Source organism: Salvelinus fontinalis, chromosome 31 (assembly GCF_029448725.1).
Source record: "Salvelinus fontinalis isolate EN_2023a chromosome 31, ASM2944872v1, whole genome shotgun sequence".
Classification (NCBI taxonomy): domain Eukaryota; kingdom Metazoa; phylum Chordata; class Actinopteri; order Salmoniformes; family Salmonidae; genus Salvelinus; species Salvelinus fontinalis.
The window spans coordinates 20,022,165-20,039,071 of record NC_074695.1 but is presented as its reverse complement, the minus strand read 5'-3'; positions in this window follow the sequence as shown (position 1 = coordinate 20,039,071).

The window sequence follows — 16,907 nt, the reverse complement described above, 5'->3', positions numbered from 1 at the left end:
GGTCGTTGTCATGCTGGAAGACCCAGCCACGACCCATCTTCAATGCTCTTACTGAGGGAAGGAGGTTGTTGGCCAAGATCTCGCTATACATGGCCCCATCCATCCTCCCCTCAATACGGTGCAGTCGTCCTGTCCCCTTTGCAGAAAAGCATCCCCAAAGAATGATGTTTCTACCTCTATGCTTCACGGTTGGGATGGTGTTCTTGGGGTTGTACTCATCCTTCTTCCTCCAAACAGGGCGAGTGGAGTTTACACCAAAAAGCCCTATTTTTGTCTCATCAGACCACATGACCTTCTCCCATTCCTCCTCTGGATCATCCAGATGGTCATTGGCAAACTTCAGACGGGCCTGGACATGCGCCTGCTTGAGCAGGGGGACCTTGCGTGCACTGCAGGATTTTAATCCATGACGGCGTAGTGTGTTACTAATGGTTTTCTTTGAGACTGTGGTCCCAGCTCTCTTCAGGTCATTGACCAGGTCCTGCCGTGTAGTTCTGGGCTGATCCCTCACCTTCCTCATGGTCATTGATGCCCCACGAGGTGAGATCTTGCATGGAGCCCCAGACCGAGGGTGATTGACTGTCATCTTGAACTTCTTCCATTTTCTAATAATTGCACAAACAGTTGTTGGCTTCTCACCAAGCTGCTTGCCTATTGTCCTGTAGCCCATCCCAGCCTTGTGCAGGTCTACAATTTTATCCCTGATGTCCTTACACAGCTCTCTGGTCTTGGCCATTGTGGAGAGGTTGGAGTCTGTTTGATTGAGTGTGTGCACAGGTGTCTTTTATACAGGTAACGAGTTCAAACAGGTGCAGTTAATACAGGTAATGAGTGGAGAACAGGAGTGCTTCTTAAAGAAAAACTAACAGGTCTGTGAGAGCCGGAATTCTTACTGGTTGGTAGGTGATCAAATACTTATGTCATGCAATAAAATGCAAATGAATTACTTAAAAATCATACAATGTGATTTTCTGGATTTTTGTTTTAGATTCCGTCTCTCACAGTTGAAGTGTACCTATGATAAAAATTACAGACCTCTACATGCTTTGTAAGTAGGAAAACCTGCAAAATCGGCAGTGTATCAAATACTTGTTCTCCCCACTGTATATACACTGCTCAAAAAAATAAAGGGAACACTTAAACAACACAATGTAACTCCAAGTCAATCACACTTCTGTGAAATCAAACTGTCCACTTAGGAAGCAACACTGATTGAGAACAAATTTCACATGCTGTTGTGCAAATGGAATAGACAAAAGGTGGAAATTATAGGCAATTAGCAAGACACCCCCAAAAAAGGAGTGGTTCTGCAGGTGGTGACCACAGACCACTTCTCAGTTCCTATGCTTCCTGGCTGATGTTTTGGTCACTTTTGAATGCTGGCGGTGCTTTCATTCTAGTAGTAGCATGAGACGGAGTCTACAACCCACACAAGTGGCTCAGGTAGTGCAGCTCATCCAGGATGGCACATCAATGCGAGCTGTGGCAAGAAGGTTTGCTGTGTCTGTCAGCGTAGTGTCCAGAGCATGGAGGCGCTACCAGGAGACAGGCCAGTACATCAGGAGACGTGGAGGAGGCCGTAGGAGGGCAACAACCCAGCAGCAGGACCGCTACCTCCGTCTTTGTGCAAGGAGGGGCAGGAGGAGCACTGCCAGAGCCCTGCAAAATGACCTCCAGCAGGCCACAAATGTGCATGTGTCTGCTCAAACGGTCAGAAACAGACTCCATGAGGGTGGTATGAGGGCCCGATGTCCACAGGTGGGGGTTGTGCTTACAGCCCAACACCGTGCAGGACGTTTGGCATTTGCCAGAGAACACCAAGATTGGCAAATTCGCCACTGGCGCCCTGTGCTCTTCACAGATGAAAGCAGGTTCACACGCACATGTGACAGACGTGACAGAGTCTGGAGACGCCGTGGAGAACGTTCTGCTGCCTGCAACATCCTCCAGCATGACCGGTTTGGCGGTGGGTCAGTCATGGTGTGGGGGGCCGCACAGCCCTCCATGTGCTCGCCAGAGGTAGCCTGACTGCCATTAGGTACCGAGATGAGATCCTCAGACCCCTTGTGAGACCATATGCTGGTGCGGTTGGCCCTGGGTTCCTCCTAATGCAAGACAATGCTAGATCTCATGTGGCTGGAGTGTGTCAGCAGTTCCTGCAAGAGGAAGGCATTGATGCTATGGACTGGCCCGCCCGTCCCCCAGACCTTAATCCAATTGAGCACATCTGGGACATCATGTCTCGCTCCATCCACCAACGCCATGTTGCACCACAGACTGTCCAGGAGTTGGCGGATGCTTTAGTCCAGGTCTGGGAGGAGATCCCTCAGGAGACCATCCGCCACCTCATCAGGAGCATGCCCAGGCGTTGTAGTGAGGTCATACAGGCACGTGGAGGCCACACACACTACTGAGCCTCATTTTGACTTGTTTTAAGGACATTACATCAAAGTTGGATCAGCCTGTAGTGTGTTTTTCCACTTTAATTTTGAGTGTGACTCCAAATCCAGACCTCCATGGGTTGATAAATTTGATTTCCATTGATAATTTTTGTGTGATTTTGTTGTCAGCACATTCAACTATGTAAAGAAAAAAGTATTTCATAAGAATATTTCATTCATTCAGATCTAGGATGTGTTATTTTAGTGTTCCCTTTATTTTTTTGAGCAGTGTATATAGCAAAACAGGACAGGAAAAGACGGGTGGACTGGGACAAGAATTCGGCCCTGGCATTTTATCCACACCAGCCCATATCAATGCGTGCACTGCCAATCCCCCAGATACTGGCGAGACATGGTTCTCCTCTTTTTTAACCAGCTCCTGTTCAAAACAAATACAATATGTAGAAACACCACTGGAGATACAACTCACCACTATAACTGTTCCTCTTCCTCTGTCTGGAGATACAATTCATCACTATAATTGTGTCTCTGTTTGGAGATACAACTCACCACTATAACTGTTCCTCTGTCTGGAGATACAACTCACCACTATAACTGTTCCTCTGTCTGGAGATACAACTCACCACTATAACTGTTCCTCTGTCTGGAGATACAACTCACCACTATAACTGTTCCTCTGTCTGGAGATACAACTCACCACTATAACTGTTCCTCTGTCTGGAGATACAACTCACCACTATAACTGTTCCTCTGTCTGGAGATACAACTCACCACTATAACTGTTCCTCTGTCTGGAGATACAACTCACCACTATAACTGTTCCTCTGTCTGGAGATACAATTCACCACTATAACTGTGTCTCTGTCTGGAGATACAACTCACCACTATAACTGTTCCTCTGTCTGGAGATACAACTCATCACTATAATTGTGTCTCTGTCTGGAGATACAACTCACCACTATAACTGTCTCTCTGTCTGGAGATACAACTCACCACTATAACTGTTCCTCTGTCTGGAGATACAATTCATCACTATAATTGTGTCTCTGTTTGGAGATACAACTCACCACTATAACTGTTCCTCTGTCTGGAGATACAACTCACCACTATAACTGTTCCTCTGTCTGGAGATACAACTCACCACTATAACTGTTCCTCTGTCTGGAGATACAACTCACCACTATAACTGTTCCTCTGTCTGGAGATACAACTCACCACTATAACTGTTCCTCTGTCTGGAGATACAACTCACCACTATAACTGTTCCTCTGTCTGGAGATACAACTCACCACTATAACTGTTCCTCTGTCTGGAGATACAACTCACCACTATAACTGTTCCTCTGTCTGGAGATACAATTCACCACTATAACTGTGTCTCTGTCTGGAGATACAACTCACCACTATAACTGTTCCTCTGTCTGGAGATACAACTCATCACTATAATTGTGTCTCTGTCTGGAGATACAACTCACCACTATAACTGTCTCTCTGTCTGGAGATACAACTCACCACTATAACTGTTCCTCTGTCTGGAGATACAATTCATCACTATAATTGTGTCTCTGTTTGGAGATACAACTCACCACTATAATTGTGTCTCTGTTTGGAGATACAACTCACCACTATAACTGTTCCTCTGTCTGGAGATACAATTCATCACTATAATTGTGTCTCTGTTTGGAGATACAACTCACCCCTATAACTGTTCCTCTGTCTGGAGATACAATTCATCACTATAATTGTGTCTCTGTTTGGAGATACAACTCACCCCTATAACTGTTCCTCTGTCTGGAGATACAATTCATCACTATAATTGTGTCTCTGTCTGGAGATACAACTCACCACTATAACTGTTCCTCTGTCTGGAGATACAACTCACCACTATAACTGTCTCTCTGTCTGGAGATACAACTCACCACTATAACTGTTCCTCTGTCTGGAGATACAATTCACCACTATAACTGTGTCTCTGTCTGGAGATACAACTCACCACTATAACTGTTCCTCTGTCTGGAGATACAACTCACCACTATAACTGTTCCTCTGTCTGGAGATACAACTCACCACTATAACTGTTCCTCTGTCTGGAGATACAATTCACCACTATAACTGTGTCTCTGTCTGGAGATACAACTCACCACTATAACTGTTCCTCTGTCTGGAGATACAACTCATCACTATAATTGTGTCTCTGTCTGGAGATACAACTCACCACTATAACTGTCTCTCTGTCTGGAGATACAACTCACCACTATAACTGTGTCTCTGTCTGGAGATACAACTCACCACTATAACTGTTCCTCTGTCTGGAGATACAACTCACCACTATAACTGTTCCTCTGTCTGGAGATACAATTCATCACTATAATTGTGTCTCTGTTTGGAGATACAACTCACCACTATAACTGCTCTGTCTGGAGATACAACTCACCACTATAACTGTTCCTCTGTCTGGAGATACAACTCACCACTATAACTGTTCCTCTGTCTGGAGATACAATTCATCACTATAATTGTGTCTCTGTTTGGAGATACAACTCACCACTATAATTGTGTCTCTGTTTGGAGATACAACTCACCACTATAACTGTTCCTCTGTCTGGAGATACAATTCATCACTATAATTGTGTCTCTGTTTGGAGATACAACTCACCCCTATAACTGTTCCTCTGTCTGGAGATACAATTCATCACTATAATTGTGTCTCTGTTTGGAGATACAACTCACCACTATAACTGTTCCTCTGTCTGGAGATACAACTCACCACTATAACTGTTTCTTTGCTCTAGCCATTTTGTTTGCCATCCCTGTTAAGCTGTATATCTGTCTCCGCATCTTCTCTGCTGTCAGTCTGTGCTTCTATGCCCTTGTCTGCCTGTCTGCTTAAGCCTTATCGTTGTCAAAGCCAAACTAACGACTAAGGCTATATTGCAAATTAGTGCCTGTCATATGTGTTCCCCTTAATCAACACCTACCCTAAGTGTTAATTACTATTCCAGACTAACATTTTTCCCTGGTGTCACTTGTGCCACGAACTTCTACAGTTGGTGGCACCAGCCCATGATTTGGTCGGACCCAAATCATGAGTAATCGTCTTATAAATGAATTCATAGTGCTTTATTAAAAAGTCTAATAAATAGTCTACTGAGGTACTCAAGAAATGTGTTGTTTCTTCTAACGTCCAAGCAGGAATGCATCATTCAAGATATTTTGATGTGCAACCTAATCCAGTGATTGTCATGAATTATGAGATGACAATTAGACGACAGTTGCTAATTTAGTGTCAAAATAGGAATTTCAAGATTTTTTTTTTGTTCAATGGATTTTAATTACATACATCTTAATGTGCAATAATTAATATCATAGACTAATTAATTTGTGGTTCACACCTGAGGAAGTGGAAACTCAAAATACAAGTAGATCGCTAACTCTAAATATAATACCCACTGTTAGTAGCTATGTATTCAGTAAATGTAATATACACTGCTCAAAAAAATAAAGGGAACACTTAAACAACACAATGTAACTCCAAGTCAATCACACTTCTGTGAAATCAAACTGTCCACTTAGGAAGCAACACTGATTGACAATAAATTTCACATACTGTTGTGCAAATGGAATAGACAAAAGGTGGAAATTATAGGCAATTAGCAAGACACCCCCCAAAACAGGAGTGATTCTGCAGGTGGTGACCACAGACCACTTCTCAGTTCCTATGCTTCCTGGCTGATGTGGCTGATACATGCGTATCTCGGCCTACACCAGCACTGGGACCAGGCTAAATTACACCTAAAAGGGTTCTTCGGCTGACTCCATAGGATAACCCTTTGAAGAACCCTTTTTGGTTCCAGGTAGAACCCTTTTGGTTCCAGGTAGAACGTTTCTGGGTTCCATGTAGAACCCTTTCCACAGAAGGTTCTATATGGAACCCAAAATGTTTCTCCCTGGAACCAAAAAGGGTTCTCCTATGGGGACAACCGAAGAACCCTTTTGGCACAATTTTTTTCTAAGGTTGTAGATAGCTACGTTTGCTCTGACTCTTAGTACATTTAGCAAGCTAGCTAGCCAGCTAACTAGCTATTAACATTAGCGACTAACAATATTCATTTTAACCACAACTTGCCAAGAAAAGACAAACTAGCAGACAGTATTTTGCAGACAGTAAGAGTTGTGTGTCACAGTAACCCCTCTAGAGTCTAAACCCTGTCTAAGCCAGGGAATAAAAAAAATAAGGTATCAAAAAATATATTACAAAATTATTGGATGAAACATTGAATTTGGCGTTACTGCTATTAGCCAATAGAAATGCATTGATTAACAGATTCACTACATGGAACAACAGATAGTCCCACCCAAAAATCGAAAGGAAGTTTGTTCTGTGATGAGCAAGCCATTCTCCTCTCCCCCCATTCGCTCAAGAGTAAAAATGCATTCAAATAGTATAACATTACAAATTTGGAAGCTTTGTTTCCTTGTCCCAGTAAAATAGAGGAGGGTCTTAGCTTTCTGCTCAATAGCATCTATTTTACAACCAAAATAAAGCTGGACAGTATACACTATTTTACTATATACCGATATTGATGCACGGACCGGTTTAGGTTTTTCAATGTTTGGTTTGTTAACCCTTAGCCTACATGGATTGCGCCCCCACGGAAATCGAATTAACATAATAAAACAATCCCCATCAAAATCCGTCTGCTTAAGCTAGAGATATGGGCTGTGTCTCAATCCACCGCATCCGCCGATATCGCCCTTCTGCATCTGCTGTGACATTGGTCTTCTCACAAAAATCGTATGTAGCGTCAGAAACGGTTTGGCCTACACTCTACTGAAAGATGAGACTCTCGCTAGCACTATGGTGTTTTGCTTTAGGACACCCACAAGCCTCACAAGACTCGTCTGAAGGTCCCGGTACCAGTATTAAAAAATGATGGAAGTATATGGAGATAGTTTAGTGCCTAAAATAAGGGGATGTAAAAAACAAAAACAAATGTTTGATCTCTCAGATATAGAACAGACACTTCAGAACATCAGGCCCCAGTGAGGACACTTCATTACAGGAATCATGAGGATAATGCACAAATCATGGTTTTAGCCACCCCCAAAATAGGACTTTTTGAGTGAGGTGACAATGTACAATGTGCTCTTTCTACATTTATAGGCACCCTTTCCATTTTTTATAATCCATGATCTTGGCTGTCTAACTGATGACAGAGTCGGAGCAGGTCTCTTTGCTGATTCCGCGTTCGACTTTGAATGTGACTTTGCATGACCTCAGCTCAGAAAACCATGCCGGCCCATCTTGGTAGGACCAGGGCTGGCCGTTGCCCACTGATCAGCCAGCTCACTATAGACCAGGTTGGTCCTGGTCAGTCCCTGGATGGGAGACCAGATGCTGCTGGAAGTGGTATTGGAGGGCCAGTAGGAGGCACTCTTTCCTCTGGTCTAATAAAATATCCCAATGCCCCAGGGCAGTGATTGGGGACACTGCCCTGTGTGTAGGGTGCCGTCTTTCGGATGGGACGTTAAACGGGTGTCCTGACTCTCTGAGGTCATTAAAGATCCCATGGCACTTATCGTAAGAGTAGGGGTGTTAACCCCGGTGTCCTGGCTAAATTCCCAATCTGCCCCTCAAACCATCATGGTCACCTAATAATCCCCAGTTTACAATTGGCTCATTCATCCCCCTCCTCTCCCCTGTAACTATTCCCCAGGTCGTTGCTGCAAATGAGAACGTGTTCTCAGTCAACTTACCTGGTAAAATAACGGTAAAATAAAAATAAATAAATAAATAGATTATTAGCTGCCGGCCATGTCACCTTTTTAATTGTTTTATCTCTCTCTCTCTCTCTCTCTCTCTCTCTCTCTCTCTCTCTCTCTCTCTCTCTCTCTCTCTCTCTCTCTCTCTCTCTCTCTCTCTCTCTCTCTCTCTCTCTCTCTCTCTCTCTCTCTCTCTCTCTCTCTCTCTCTCTCTCTCTCTCTCTCTCTCTCTCTCTCTCTCTCTCTCTCTCTCTCTCTCTATATATATATATGTATATGTATATGTATATATAAAAATATTTAAAATATGTGTCAATTTCGACCTGCCCACCCAGCAAAAAAAATGGTCCAGCCCAATTGCCAGATGGCCAACCTGCCACTGGCAAAGAGTACAATATTTCTCTACGTTCCAAAGCTTTCTTTTTGCCAGGGGAGCACTGACTGTCTATTTACTCCCCCCACCCACCACTCTTTTCCTTATGTACTCTACCTGCATGTGAAATAAGCCTGGCACCTCACCTCTGTTATTCTCTCTCCCTGCCTGTGTCAGAACTACACTTAAGTGCTGTTTCTGATACCCATGAGTAAACCCCATAAAAGCCGCCCCATCGCCGCAGCATTATTGTTTCTTGATTGATGGATGAGGGCTGACACTTCAATGAAGCCATTTCCACTGGCATCTGTATCGGATGATGTGCAGCGTATATTTTCCATCCACGCCTCATTTCTCGCCTGTGTCATTCCTGGAACTTCATTTACACCCAGTTCCCTGAAGGACCTTTTTTTTCCATCTCCCTTTTCTCTCTCTCTATTTTTCTCTCTCTCTCATTCTGTTTTCCCCCCTCAGTGCTATAAAATAATGCTATTTCTTGTCGGCTCCAAAGGGGCCTGGGGTAATTTGCAGAGCCATGATGAAACAAAAGACATGGAGGGGTTATTTACAGGAAGTGTACTGCTGACAGGGTCCCACTGTTGTGTTTTTTTTTTCACTTGTCATCAGATGCCAGATCCATGGCTGTCCAGGCCTAGGACTGAGCTATGATATCCAAACACTACCACATAGGCACAATGTCTGGCCAATATGTCGATCATTATCTCTCATGTTTTGAGTCAAAAAAGGTCTTTCTCTACTGCAGAATCCAATGCATTGACCTATTTATGCTGAATACATCTTATATCCGTGCAATGACAGTGTGATTGAGGTGGCTTTTCTGAGAAATGTTTGCTCATATGGAGAACAGATGGCTAGGAAGCATCATTGTGGCTTTCTGGGATGACAGCCATGAGATTCCCCCTCAGGTGTCGTTGGAGCCCCTTTAGAAGGGGAGGGTGATTGGTGGGACATGGCACTTCCTAAATAACTACTATCTGTTATCTGCCTGAGTTTGCCACCTTGAAGCACTCACTAACAGGACACACACGCGCTGCTATACAATGTGTGGCCTAAATAACATACAGTTGCTCAGATCTAGCTCTTACAGTGTTGTATATAGCTTGTCATTGGGGTTTCCTGATGTGGCTGTATCATTCTATAAACAGGTATTTATGTATATATTTTTTAAGTTATGCATTTCCCACCCAACAAGGAATACAATATATAATTTTACATACAAGATATGTAATAGTAATAGATCCTGCCTAGTGTCTCAACACCTTTGGATTCATAGGGATTGATAGACGGTCTTTGGTCACAAGGGGAAAAGTGTAATGGAACCACATTCTCATTTCCATTATGTATTCATCATCGTATCACTGCATTTGGCCTTAATGAACTTGACCTTGCCGGTCATCTGACATTTCAAGGCAGCAGCAAACGATGATTGTTTCCTTTCAATGACATTAGGGAGCTGTGTGTTTACTATTACTATGACGACAGAGGCATTTTCTCTTCACAAACAGACATGGCCTCCTGCATTCATCTTCTATTTCCTTCACAGGACTCCAGTCCACAAATCAAATCAAATTTATTTAGAAAGCCCTTCTTACATCAGCTACATCCGCTGATGTAACAAAGTGCTGTTCAGAAACCCAGCCTAAAACCCAACAGCAAGCAATGCAGGTGTAGAAGCACGGTGGCTTGGAAAAACTCCCTAGAAAGGCCAGAACCTAGGAAGAAACCTAAAGAGGAACCAGGCTATGAGGCGTGGCCAAACCTCTTCTGGCTATGCCGGGTGGAGATTATAACAGAACATGGGCAAGATGTTCAAATGTTCATAGATGACCAGCAGGGTCAAATAATAGCCGATCATTCTACCGCTCCTGCTGTCTCTGGAGAGTTGAAAACAGCAGGTCTGGGACAGGTAGCACGTCCGGTGAACAGGTCAGGGTTCCATAGCCGCAGGCAGAACAGTTGAAACTGGAGCAGCGCACAACCAGGTGGACTGGGGACAGCAAGGAGTCATCAGGCCAGGTAGTCCTGAGGCATGGTCCTATGGCTCAGGTCCTCCGAGAGAAAGAAAAAAATAAAGAAAAAGATAAAGGGAGAGAATTAGAGAGCATACTTAAATTCACACAGGACACCGGATAAGACAGGAGAAATACTTCAGATATAACAGACTGACCCTAGCCCCCCGACACTTAAACTATTGCAGCATAAATACTGGAGGCTGAGACAGGAGGGGTCGGGCGGGAATAGAGGTCCCCTCCTTTATGTGTACATTAGACTGGTTTCCACCCTGAGAAGGTAGCAGAAAAGGAGAAGTGATTGGCCCCCAGAGTGTATTTCCCCTGTGTCCGCATTGCCGTGCCATTCTTTATCAATAACCACCCTGAAGGAGAGCGCTGCTCTTGTTTGTTTGGGATTGACCTCTCCGGTGATGGGGCTACACGGACAGGGGTCATCTGTAACAAAAGGTCCTTCATATAGGCCTACAAAGGTCCTGCTGCATAATGTGGCGGAGAAAGGCAGAGAGAGACAGAGACAGAGACAGAGAGAGAGAGGGAGAGGGTGCAACCAGGAAGGAAGGAGTGGAGGGAGAAATGGCACCTCAATTGTCCATCCTGAGAAGAGGAGAGGAGAGTGTAACCACATAAGAGCCCTTCCAGCCCTGTCACCACTCCAGCAGCCTCATCTCAAATCTGTCACTTCCAGTGCATGATGGGCATGCTGGGAAAGGCAGAAAACAGTGTTTTTATCCCGGTGCTAGAAGTGGGATGTGTTGTGCTCATGATTATAGTGGATAGAGCTGAAAGAGAGCCAGTTGCAAGTATTTCACAAAGCAGTACCCTCTCTCCTCTAATGCGATGTGACACTGAATACTACACACAGAGAAACAAGTAACCTCAAATTGGGTTATGTTTCCTACCTGCCAGTAATCCAGTTGATAAACACTATACATGGAGATTTCTTGGGAGCAGGAGAAATCAGATTACTGTGGGCTGATCTGGGAGTTTCAGGGTCTAAATTGGCTTCTACGCTGAACAAAAATATAAATGCAACATGTATAGTGTTGGTCCCATGTTTCATGAGCTGAAATAAAAGATCCCAGAAGTGTTCCATATGCAGAAAAACCTTATTTCTCTAAAAGTGTGTGCACAAGTTTGTTTACATCCCTGTTAGTGAGCATTTCTGCTTTGCCAAAATAATTAATCCATCTGACAGGTGTGGCATATCAAGAAGCTGATTAAACAGCATTACACAGGTGCACCTTGTGCTGGGGACAATAAAAGGCCACTAAAATGTGCAGTTTTTTCACACAACACAATGTCACAGATGCCTCAAGTTTTGATTGAGCGTGCAATTTGTATGCTGACTGCAGGAATGTCCACCAGAGCTGTTGCCAGAGAATTTAATGCTAATTACTCTACCATAAGCCGCCTCCAATGTCATTTTAGAGAATTTGGCAGTACGTCCAACTGGCTTCAGAACCACAGACCACATGTATGGCGTTGTGTGGGCGAGCTTTTTGCTGATGTCAACGTTGTGCCCCATGGTGAACAGAGTGCCCCATGGTGGTGTTTAGATTATGGTATGAGCAGGTATAAGCTACCTACATTGAACACAATTGCATTTTATTGATGGCAATTTGAATGCACAGAGATACCCTGACGAGATCCTGAGGCCCATTATCGTGCCATTCATTCGCCGCCATCATCTCATGTATCAGCATGATAATACACGGCCCCTTGTCGCAAGGATCTGTACACAATTCCTGGAAGCTGAAAATGTCCCAGTTCTTCCTTGGCCTGCTTATTCATCAGACATGTCACCTATTGAGCATTTTTGGGATGCTCTGGATCGATGTGTACGGCAGCGTGTTCCAGTTCCCGCCAAAATCCAGCAACTTCGCACAGCCTTTGAAGAGGAGTGGGACAACATTCCAAATCAAATCAAATTGTCTTTGTCACATACACATGGTTAGCAGATGTTCATTCGAGTGTAGCGAAATGCTTGTGCTTCTAGTTCCGACAGTGCAGTAATATCTAACAAGTATTCTAACAATTCCCCAACAACTAGCTAATACACACAAATCTGAAGGGGTGAATGAGAATATGTACATATACATATATGGGTGAGCGATGGCCACGCGGCATAGGCAAGGTGCAATAGATGGTATAAAATACAGTATATACAGATATGTAAACATTATTAAAGTGGCATTATTTAGAGTGCATTGTATAAAGTGTCTAGTGATTCATTTATTAAAGTGGCCAGTGACTGGGTCTCAGTGTAGGCAGCAGCCTCTCTGCGTTAGTGATTAACAGTGCTAAACAGTTAGCAGTCTGATGGCCTTGAGGTATAAGCTGTTTTTCAGGCTCTCGGTCCCAGCTTTGATGCACGTGTACTGACCTAGCCTTCTGGATGATAGCGGTGTGAACAGGCAGTGGCTCGGGTGGTTGATGTCCTTGATGATCTTTTTTGGCCTTCCTGTGACATCGGTTGCTGTTGGTGTCATGGAGGGCAGGTAGTTTGCCCCCGGTGATCCGTTGTGCAGACCGCACCACCCTCTGGAGAGCCTTGCAGTTGAGGGCGGCGCAGTTGCCGTACCAGGCTGTGATACAGCCCGACAGGATGCTCTCGATTGTGCATCTGTAAAAGTTTGTCAGGGTTTTGGGTGACATGTCAAATTTCTACAGCCTCCTGAGTTTGAAGAGGCACTGCTGCGCCTTCTTCACCACACTGTCTGTGTGAGTGGACCATTTCAGTTTGTCTGTGATGTGTACGCCGAGGAACTTAAAACTTTCCACCTTCTCCACTGCTGTCCCTTCGATGTGGATAGGGGATGCTCCCTCTGCTGTTTCCTGAAGTCTACAATCATCTCCTTTGTTTTTTTGATGTTGAGTGAGAGGTCGTTTTCCTGACACCACACTCCCGAGTGCACTCACCTCCTCCCTGTAGGCTGTCTCGTCGTTGTTGGTAATCAAGCCCACTACTAGTGTCGTCTGCAAACTTGATGATTGAGTTGGAGGCGTGCATGGCCACGCAGCCGTGGGTGAACAGGGAGTACAGGAGGGGGCTGAGCACGCACCCGTCAGTCAGAAAGTCCAGGACCCAATTGCACAGGGCGGGGTTGAGACCCAGGGCCTCCACAGGCCACAATCAACAGCCTGATTAAGGTGTGTCGTACCGCATGAGGCAAATGGTGGTCACACCAGATACTGACTCGTTTTCTGATCCATACCCTTACCTTTTTTTAAGGTATCTGTGACCAGTAGATGCATATCTGTATTCCCAGTCATGTGAAATCCATAGATTAGGGCCTAATGAATTTATCTTAATTGACTGATTTCCTTACATGTACTGTAATTATTTTAATCTTTGAAATTGTTGCATGTTGCGTTGATATTTTTGTTCAGTATGTATTCCTGCAGGTCTCCTGGTCTGATGAATAAGACAGGGAAATAAACAAATAGACAGTGATAATAGTGATACCAGTGATAACTGATACTAGTCACAACACAATAGCACACATTATTAAAGCGGCAATCAGCAGTAGAAACAATAACAAAGCGTCCTCCCACCCGTTTTGTTTAAAAGCTGAGGGATAAGGGCTGGAGAAATGTAACCACTCTCAAATTCATAGACAGAGCTATGGATGAGCTATGGAGCTATGGATGCAAGGACTGACCATCCATGATATCAACTTCATAGTTTTAACTATATTTTGAGGCTATATAGTGTTTGTTTACATTTACTTTGTTTACAAGTAAAACAAGCTTATATTTTAGGTTCTGATGGGGTACAACAGTTGAACTCATGAGGAATGCATACATTATATTTTTCAAGAATCACTGGGTGCATATCGTTAATTTGAAAGTCCAAAAATGGATGTAGCAAGTGCTGATCGCCCCTTTTTAGTTAAAAGATGCAATAAACAGTGATGTTGACAATATAAGGAGAATATAGCTAATGATATTGGATGGTGCAAGTGAAAATGTTGCCTTGGGTCTGAGGGAGATATGACCAATCTGTAGCAAGCACAGAGAGGCCATTTACATTTTTTTTTTAATTATGTAAATAATGATATCTTTATCCAGACTAAAGTCAGTCGTCTGCACCTGTGAAATCCTGATTTGCGGAGTATCGTACAGTTAGAGAGATAAAGAGCGAAGACTGAAGAAACTTATGTTGTCAGTCAGGTGTGTAGAATGTAAACAAACACTATTATGGCAACAGATAATGGGCTGGTTTAACAGGGGACATCTTCGATAAATGTATTTTGGAACAGTAATGATGGTCTGGTATAATAGCATCCTATAGCCTTGATATGAGATCATGAAAACACTGGAATCCCTAGTCCACATAGCCATCAGAAAAGCACTTTTTTGTTTTGCAAAAGGCCAACGTCTCGGCCTCTTTGTTTTTCTATTTCGTGACATGACATATTAATCCCCGGTGGCCCCGGAAATCAGACAACCCAGGTGCAACACTAATATCCTCGCATTATCCAAACATTTCCTTTAAAAGTAACTGGTACACGGGGGCCCATAAATTACTAGCTGAACGCTAGCTCAAGATGTCTGCTGGGTTCCAATAAGGACCGTCCATAACCTGAGCAATACACTTAGTCACACTTGATTTGGCTAGTCAGGATAGTCCATCTGTAGAGATGCACTTAAAGATGGTCAAACTCTGTTGGTAAGTTTGCTACGGTTAGGGTTAGGTTTAGAATAAGGGTTAGGGTTAGGTTTAGAATAAGGGTTAGGGTACGGTTTAAGTTTAGGGTTAGGATAAGGGTTACGGTTAGGGTTAGGGTTAGTAGATAGTTCGTTGAAATGCTACTGATAGTCTGTAGAGAATCTACAGATCCAATTTTGTTACTACATTTTGTTATTGAACCTTTATTTTGACAGGGAAGTCATACTGAGACTAGGGTCTCTTTTACAGATGAGCCCTGCAGAAATACATCAGACACATATCCAAATAAAGTGTTACCATAAACTTTGACATTGCCGCTTGAAAAGTGCCTGCCCTTTTTCATTGTCAAGAGTTACAAATTGATTAAATGAGTTCAGCGATGTTCCCTTGTCATTATCTCCCCAGCGGCACTTTGTTTTACAGACAGTGGGGGGAAAGGGACAGTGCAGATTAGGGTGTCAGGCACAGTTTATCAAACAAAATCTAATATCCATAAGAGAAGTGGGAGAATCTGGAAATCAATACTTCATTACTAAATTGTTAGTGGGGGATGAAGAGTAATGTGCGAGTTCAGAGATGTGTCTTGGCGGCCAAGCCATGGGTAGTTCATTGTCACCCAGGAAGTGATACGTAAGGAAACGGATGGCCTGATTGGATCATCAGTAGTACATATGGAATTATATGAAGAGTAGACTGCTATACCAAGGCCTCTGAATTTACCCTGGTCTTCTCTTCTCATTTTGTGTCTATTGAAAGTCTTATGTGAGGTTCTAGTTCGTTTCAATCAGTAAAACGATTACGATCAATAAAACTGACTAAATAATTGAATACCTGCAATGATATTTGTAAATGATACCTTCTGAAATGTGAAAATCAGAAGAAGTTTGTCCTTACAAAACAGCACCACAGAGTCAGAGGGTCATTATTGCTTGTCGTTGCTACTCTTCTAATAGAAAGCTGTTGTGGATATGTTAACAGACACAGAGAGACTAGCAGAGGAGCATGCTAACCTCAATGCTACAGTATCTTACCAAATACCCCAATACACATGTACAAGGCCTATCAGTCATGTTCATCACCAAATACATCAATTTACATAATCAATGACATGCACACTTCCCATCTGAACTATTACTATATTTGTAAACATTGCGATTCAATAACATTCCTACAGATGGATTGGCTTGCTAATTAAAATTATACCACCTTGCTAGCACATCAAATACCCGCAGTGAGAGTGTTACAGATGAAGGATCTTAATTTGACCTATATTGTCACAGCAAAATAATCCTGCAGCAACAGGATTTTCATGTTTAGTCCACAATGTTGCTTGATCAGTGGTTAGGCTATTAGCTGGCCAAAAGTAGGCTCCATGAAAAGTGCAACACTGTTAATATAACCGTGTGTTAGTGTGGGTTTTCAGTGAATTTATGTAAATCAGAAGTTCATCTCAAATAAAATATAAATGAAATTGTTAATCACTAGCTGACAAAAGTGTAATACAGTAAGATCCTACATCTGTAAGACAAGCTGCCGGTGTTTCAGCTATCCACATTATAACACAGGACATATCATATGTCCCATGTGGCTCAGTTGGTAGAGCAGGCGCCTGCAATCCCCCGGTTGTAGGTTTGATTCCCACGGGGGACAAGTATGAAAGAGTAC